Genomic DNA, 8,611 nt, shown 5'->3' with positions numbered 1-8,611 from the left:
TTGTGGATATGCTTCATGAAATCAACCAAAAAGGTCCACGCTGAATAATTCCACTCCCGTTTGAATGGATTTATTGCAAAATCTAGCAACTCGATTGCGTACAGCTTACTGTGATGTTGGGCTATATCTATATTACAGTTTGCCCATTTCCAGCGTAGCGAGATATGGAGCATTTTGTCAGGATCTTTAAGAGCATTTTTTGGGCTTAAAATTGTTGTCAAAATGTATTTTTACTATTCAGCGATTCTTAGGGCGGGGTCCTCATTTGTATTTCTGCAATAACAAGACTAATTCTTCGCTTGTTCAATACAGTATGCTGTCTGAAGTTTGTAATGCTTTTTTATGCGTCAGAATTTTATCTGACAGTTTGTCTATTTGTTAAAACATATTTTTTTTAATCATTGGCCTTCGAGAAACGTGACACACCAAAATATCAGTCGGAAGAATATCCCGCATCAGCACAACGCAATTTATCTGTGATGATGAAAATGGATATGTACATGCTCCTTATGGTTATGAAATGTGTTTTTAAGCTTATAATTATGTAGATCAGATGGAAGTCACAGCTTAAACTATCAACTCCTATGCTAACTGATTAACTAGTCATTTTGCAATAATTTTGTCGTAATAATTTAAACGGAATTCATATACGTTTTCCAACTTAATAAAGGTGTTAGAACTTATAAAGGTCTTTTTTGCATCCAGACCCCATGGTGGTGGAGTATGGTGGCGGAGTGTAATGGCATGAGCATGTTAATTTGATATTTTTTAATCCAAGTTTGACAATCATTTGTATCAAAATATTTAATATAATAATAACTATATATATTAGACAAATTATCATTTTTTTGTAAACACATTCAATAATAAATAAAATATAGGGGCAGGTGAAAAAATAAGAAAGATTTAAGGTTGTCATGAGTAAAATGATTGTAATTTTGTCTTTTATTATTAAAGAACACAATAACAATTCAATAAATAGTGTTTTATTTCTCTTAAAAAAATCAAACCAAATAATTATTTATCTTGAATTCGAAGATGATGAATGAAATAAAATAAGTATTATTATTGGAAAATAATACAATGTTTTTTAAATGGTGTTAAAAATGTTTTTATGAAAATAAACAAATAATTTTCACTTCAACTTTGTTGGCTATCCAATTTGTATTTTAGTTACTTCTAAAGTTTAATCATGATCTTGTAAAAGTTAGGTCACCAAATAGGAAACACTTTGTTTTTTGTTTTTCTCTACTCTTTAAGCTCTATAAAATATAGGTGGGTTTTCTTTTATGACATTGATTGTAAATATGTAACAACTCTATAAACTAGTGCCTAATAGGTTAGCTAGTGCCTAATAGGCTAGCTGTGATTTAGATACGAGGATACAAGCGATAACACACAAAAAAATAGTTCAAGCTTTTTATCATTTAAATTAAATTTAAGGGTTTAGGGAGACAAGAACTTATTGATGTTTATTTTGGGTTGAGTCACTATAACATACATATTCATTTCACAACATATTAATATATTTAAATGGTCCTTCATGAATTATTATTTTGTAATAACTTGACTTGTAAAGGGATAGCAATGTGATCCTATTTCAAAATCCGCTTTGTATAAATAATATTTGTTATTTTCAATAAAAGAAATTATAGTGCTTTTGGAACATAGACTAACAATGAACACAACACATGTAGAAAATGTGTACTGATGAACATTGCAATGCTTGATTATTCTATCCAAAATAATATTGCATCACAAAGACGACACAATGAGAGCATGTATTCATATATGCTTAAGATCAAATTATGCAGTGTTATTACAAAAAAATACATAACCATGGACTCTTACTACCTAAACAAAAATAGAACAATCTAATCTTTGCCCCAAATCTTCTTAGATCTCTCAAAACTTATTTTAGCACCCTTTGAATGATTTCGCTTCTATTTAAAAAAAAGAAGAAAACTGCATGTTGGGAGTAAAGGTTGTGTTTGGATTTGTTGAACAACATCATTGCATGCAACTTCATGTGAATTGTGCCTTGGGTCTAATGTACAATGCATTGAGTGCCACCTTGCATGTGAATTGAGAATTTACATTGCCAATAACATGCTATAGTCAATCTTTGTAATAGAACTTGAAGTATCCACAACCAATCCTCTCATGCAAGCATCAAATCCTAGTGGTGGCATGAAAAAACATGTTGCATGCTTCAAACAATAGTTCTGGAATGTTGATGAATTATCAATGCATTGTAAGCAATCTAGAACAAAATCAATACTTACTATGCTATTGGTAACAAATTGGGGATTTTAGGAGTTCTTGGAAAACCCAAAACCTTTGATGCTTCTTTTGCTGCCTTAATTCTTTTTTTCTTTTGTCTTTATTGCTAGTTGAAAACCTTCATTTTTCCTTTGTTGGGGTTTACTAACAACCAAGAACTCCATCGGGGGTTCCCAAAACCTCTTTTAAATCCAACCTTTTATCTTTTTATTGTTTACTTTCTCTTTATTATTTTCCCTTTTGCGCTTCATCGAATGGCTTTGCCTTTGATTTTTTCCTCATCAAGGGTTGGCCCTTTTTAGGAACATGCTGGTGATTACTAGAACACCCAAAATCATTGATGCTTTTTATTTTGCCTTAGTCGCCTTCTTTTGCTTAGTTGTCGGATCATTGAGAATAAAAAACACAGTTACAGGTTCTTGGGGTTCTAGAGTCACGCCATGCTCTAACTCCTTTTGTTGGCGCTACGGTAATTTTAGGAACCACTGTTAGCACCAACATTTAGCCAAGGTCCCAGAAACCTTTTTTGAAAAAGGTTTTGGAACTTTCAAGCCTTCAACATTTAGCCAATTTCCTCTTTTAGTCAATGACACCATCTTCCTTATTCATGAAGGTCCAAATTTGTCCATTAGCAATGGTTGGGGGTTCATTGGGAATCGAGAACTTTGTTGGGGTTTTTTTGGGGTTGGGGAACTGCTCCAACTTTCAATTTCTTTTATGCTTCAAAAGACTCAACATGAAATTGGGGATAGACAAAGGGACAAAACTATTGCTTAAATGACAAGAAATGGGGATCGACAAAGAGACAAAACTCTTCCTTAAATGACAAGAAAGTAGGTGACCCTTGAAACATTGATAGGACAACCTCATCAAGGTGTCAACGTTTGGGATGCAATCTTGAATCATGCTTGTTAGTGATAAATTTGAGGGATATAGATCAAAGTTCTGTACCCAAAGGATTTTTGATGTTGTAGTCTTCTACCCTAGACTCAAGTCCTGTTGAGGCAACAAGGAAAGGGAGTCCAGATCATGTCTTAGTTGTAAATCAGAATAAAATGTCACATACACATAATATACCCAAAATCAAAATTATTTGTATTCATATATATATATATCATCTATTTTTATCTATTCTTGTGAATAGATCTTCTTGGCCCTTAAATAGTATTTCTAAAATACAACCTATCTTCTAAAGCTCTTATTCTGGGCCCTTATTTTTGGCTTTCTATTATATACTCCAAACTGGTATTTGTATACTGTTTTCCTGCCAACATCATCCCCACATTAAAACCTTGACTTGTCCTCAAGTCATCCTTGTCCAAAATCATGATGGAAATGTTTTAACCTTGCTTTGTAGACATAACACTATAGGGTTTTACCATCCAAAGTCTCCAACTAGATTGTTCCTTGATCAAGAATATCATTGATCTTTGAAGGTCCTAGCCACCAAACATTGAGTTTGCCTTGCTTTTAAAATTTGCTGTCATATAATAGGACAATGTCTCCCAAATAAAATTATTTTGTCCTTAGAATCCTATCATGCCAAGCTTTTTGTTGTCTTCATTTTGCCCATAAGTGTAATTCAACTAGTTGCCTTTCTTCATCCAACTTGACTCATGCTTCTAGCACAACAAATTCTCCCTCAGTTAATCTTTGAGTGAGGGCCATGTGCATATTATCAACTATAAAGTTCACTAGTAAGATAACTTCTGTGCCATAAACTAGGTCAAAGGGTGTATGTGAGGTAGCCCTTTTATATGTAGTTTGATTAAGCCCAAAGTACTACTGGTATCTTAATGTCCCAATCAGTTCTATTTGCATTGATCATCATGGTGAGAGTTGTTCCACAAGCCCCATTTGCTTGTGGATGGTAGGGAGTGCTCTGGTTATGTGTAATCATAAAGTTTTCTAGCAACTCCTTGATAGTTTTACTGACAAAAAGTTTCCTTTGGTCACTTGTAATGCTTAAGGGACACTTGAATCTAGTGATAATGTTATTGTAGAGAAATTTAGTAGTGGTGTATGCATGCTTTGTTTAATTCCCAAAAATCTACGTATATGTTGTTTTCTTCGGTGTTTTTGTTGTGGATTACCATAGGGCTTATCCACTCTAAATCTTCTACATGTTTAATTATCTTGACTGCCAACATTTTATCTAGTTCTCTCTTCACCCTTTCTTCATATTAGGATTTAAGCAATAAGGTCTTTTCCAGTGCGATTTGGCACCCTCCTTTAATTGTATTTTCATGGTCCCCACTTCATCCTTAATACCTTTCATTTTTGTAAAACGGAAATAGATCTTCAAATTCTATTAGTAGTTTAATAATTGATGTGACAACTAGTTCTTCCTTCTTTGGTCTATTTGATGCAGCTATGTTTTCCTCTTTAAGATTTAGTGGTTGATTATAATAGTGTTTTCCGAAGTCTTTCTTTAGTTATATTTCCCATTCTCCTACCTAAATATCAAGCTTTGGATCTACCTCCTCTTCATCTTTGTGGACTTTATAGCATCTGTTATGTACTGGCTGTGTCTATTTATCTCTATACTCTACAAACTTTCATACTCCTTGACTCCAAGGTTGTGGATTAGGCCCTAAGGATATGTTCTCCGATACTGGTTTGAATATAATCTCCTTTATATTTCTTAGTGCCTTGTGTATCTATTTGTTTTCATCCCAAAATGAAAATGTGTGAATCAAGTCTTTTCAAACATCTTCCCATTCCTTGGTTTCGACTCTCCTTTCTTGATTGATATACCATGTTTGTACCATTGGTGTTAATGTCTAATAGAATAATTGTATGTGGAGGCAGTGATTGTATACTCTATCTCTTATCCATGTAGTAACACAATTGTAAAGGTGGTCTTCTGGGGTTATTGTTCCTTGGTATTTTGGGATGGTGGGGTATTCTCCTTTTTGTAGTTATTGGGATTTGATGAGAATTTTGAATGCAAGCCAGTCCAAAATAGTGTTCTTATGTGTATTCCACCAACACGGACTGTTGCAAGCCAATGTGTCTTTGTAATGCTGCCATCTTCACTTTTTCCTCTTTGAATGTTTTATTCATTTCTAAAATTTATATTCAACAACTCCTAATCCACAAAATCTTGGTAGTTTAATATGCGAGATCCCTCATTTGACATTGTGTGTTTCTAGTATCGATTCTTCATTATATCCAAGGTTGTAGGTGTATGGATCCTAATCATGAATACTCAGTGGAATCCAAAGAGTGTGTGTTGGGGTTTTGGTGTGGAAGCCTGGGATATATTACATAAGGGTTGGGTAGGGCTATTTTTGCAATGGTTATACATATGAATTGTCTTCAATGCTTAGTAGGACATGTACTATTTGTTCATTATTAGCAAAAGATAATTCTTCAACCATAGAATCTATGATACCGTTTGAGTTAACAAACCATCTTAATCCAAGTAGAGCCTTGAATGTGTTGAATGACTCCATTTATACCACTTAAAAATATACATATTGTTTGATGCCCTTGATATTCACCTTGAAATTTTTCTAGGTGCCTAATGTCTCCATTCCGTAACTGTCAGCTAGAATGATAATCATTGGTATTTTGACAAGCTTCGGTCTCCCCTAGTTTTTCTGATGTGGTGGATGGAATTATGTTTAGGTCTATGCTCAAGTCCACCATAACATACTTTACCTTATGATATTTCAATTGGACATTGATCAATAATGGTCCTTTGATAGTTGGTTCACCTGTTTCTTTTTTTTCTAATACTTACTCCATTGTTATAATTTTAGTATCGAATCTTTTTGTTTGGCTACAATAGCTAGGTATTTCAATATTTTCACCTCTTCTTCTATGATACATCCTAATTTCTCATGCAATTGTTTATTTTGCCTACTCAATCTACTTTTCATGTTGTCTCTTATTAGGCTTAAACTACACCGATTCTTTTTCTTCTTCTTTTGGAATATAATATTCCTTAAATTTGTCCTCTACTATAGGTTTATTCTTATGCCTCCTTGTATTAGTTCCCTGTCTAGTTGTGGTCTAGTTAAAAAATTAGCTCTTTTTTTTTTTTCTTATCCATAATGATCTCTTCTTTGAAGTTATCTTTTGTTGAGGTGTTCGAGGACCATACATCCATTCTTTGACATTCTCTTATGTCCTATTGTGGCATCCTCTGAATCACCATTGCTCCTCTCTATATTCATCACTCCAGGAAGGCTGGCTATTATCTCTTTTTAGATAGAATGATCATGCAACATCACATGAAAACATAGTGTGAGTGTCTTGCCCACAAAATGTGCGCTTTTTATTCTTATCTTCCCAACACTTTAAGGCATAATGACTCATCTTTCCACAATTGAAACAAGTGGTATCATTTCTTGTTTTGGTATTTTGGCCTCTTCCTCTTCCTCTATAATTGGATTGCCTATTATCATCCTTATAGCCCCGATGATTGTTCTGCATTGACAAGTGTTCTAATTATCTTGCTAGGGTGGGATCCAATAACCAACATCACTTCTTTTGTGAGCATTGTAATTATGAATTTGACAACATTGAGTACCTCCAAAACGTATTGGAGGTTTTTTCTTTGGTAGTATTCAATTAAGTGTAGGTCCCATTCGTGACATATAGTAAAACATATTGAATTGCCTAATTTTTTTAAGCGCTGCTAAGGTCTTCTCTACTTTATCTCTGTGGCATTCATTCCACATGTGCACTTCTCAGTTGCAATATGTACACCATATACTTCTTGGTTGCTTTGGCTTAGTAGCATGGATCTCTTGTTGTATAACCAACCTTTGTACTTACTCTTGTAGATCCTCTAATATCTCAACATTTTTTTTTGTTCTCGAGTCTTCTCCATGGCTAGGATTCTATTTGGTATGTCATGGTGATTAGGTTAGCATATTTCTCGAATTCCCTATCATCTAGTCCTACTTAGATGCCTTTGCTTAATCTCGATATGAACCTTTCTATCTTTTGCTTCTCAGTTAGTGGCTCTTCTAATTTCCTGCACACTTAATTTTTTTGTCATAGCTCTTTATACACTCTTTATTACCTTGTGTTAATTTTCTCATCTTAGTGACACTTTCTATAAGAACTACTAGGGTACCAAAATTTGCTAGGAATTCTCCTTTAATTGTGTTCTAGGTGGCTGCATGCTAAGGGTAATTTTGATGCACCATTTAGGTTCCTCCTTTCTTAATGATACTACAAAGTCCAACACTCTCTTTGTCTACAAATTTAATTTCTCATATTGATTCAAACAGAAAATCTTGTTCTACCGCTTCAATGGTATCTATCTCAAGTACAAAGATCTTGATGATTGTTTCCATTGTTTGGGAGCTTTGTCCAGGATTTAGTGTTGTCTTAGGATTAGGTACCAGTTGTCTTACTAGTTTTGGTGTTGTAGTTTCTTCTCCTTTTTGATGGTACTTTAGGGCTTTGATTATCTGCACTTGTCTCTTGCATGTTCTATGTCAAAATACTCTTCTTCCAATATCTCGTTCCAAGGGATATCCTTGTTGCTGTTGTAGACACCTAAAATTGTCTTGTCTAATTAAATAAATATTTTTTTTAGCCTAATTCTTCTATTAATTAAATAAATCTTTATTTATTTAATTAATTCATTTATCCTCTTCTAGCCTTATTTCTCATTTAAATAAATACATTTATTTATTTAAATTATCCTTTTCCTAAATTAAATGAATACTTTTATTTATTTAATTGATCCCACTTCTTCTATTAATTAATAAATCTTTATTTATTTAATTAATTCATTAACCTTTTCTACCTATGACACATGTCATTCATCTCTTAATTCCTACACTACCTACCCTCTCATTATTTTATTATTTTCTCTACCTACCAATCATTCGACTACTAATCATTCAAATCATTCAACTACTAATCATTCAAATCAGCTATTCGACCCCCGACGATTCTAGCATTCGAATTTTCATATGCAATCAAGCCTACTTGCAACCACATTTCCGTTCTTTGTTGAGCTCTTGTGCACACATAAAATCTGAGAGCAAATATATCAAGCAAGATCAATGGAGATAGGAAGAATGAAGATCCAAACCCTATTGGACATGTGATGGTATAATCTTTGTGATTTTATTTGATTTGCATTGTCTTAGGTAATCTTCATATGTTATGGTGGATCTTTGTTGTTGTTAGGCTAGGGTTTTGTGGTTGAATTCATTTAATCTTTCAATATTGTTGTTTCCATTTTCACCATAAACATTTTGGCATGCCCCATAGGACATGAATTTTTGTTAGATCCGTGTTTTTGCAGGTTTTTCTAACCCTATATTGGTGTTTTGTAAAACAATTTGGAGAATAA

Source organism: Cryptomeria japonica, chromosome 6 (assembly GCF_030272615.1).
Source record: "Cryptomeria japonica chromosome 6, Sugi_1.0, whole genome shotgun sequence".
Taxonomy (NCBI): Eukaryota; Viridiplantae; Streptophyta; class Pinopsida; order Cupressales; family Cupressaceae; genus Cryptomeria; species Cryptomeria japonica.
Note: the sequence above shows the minus strand (reverse complement) of the source record.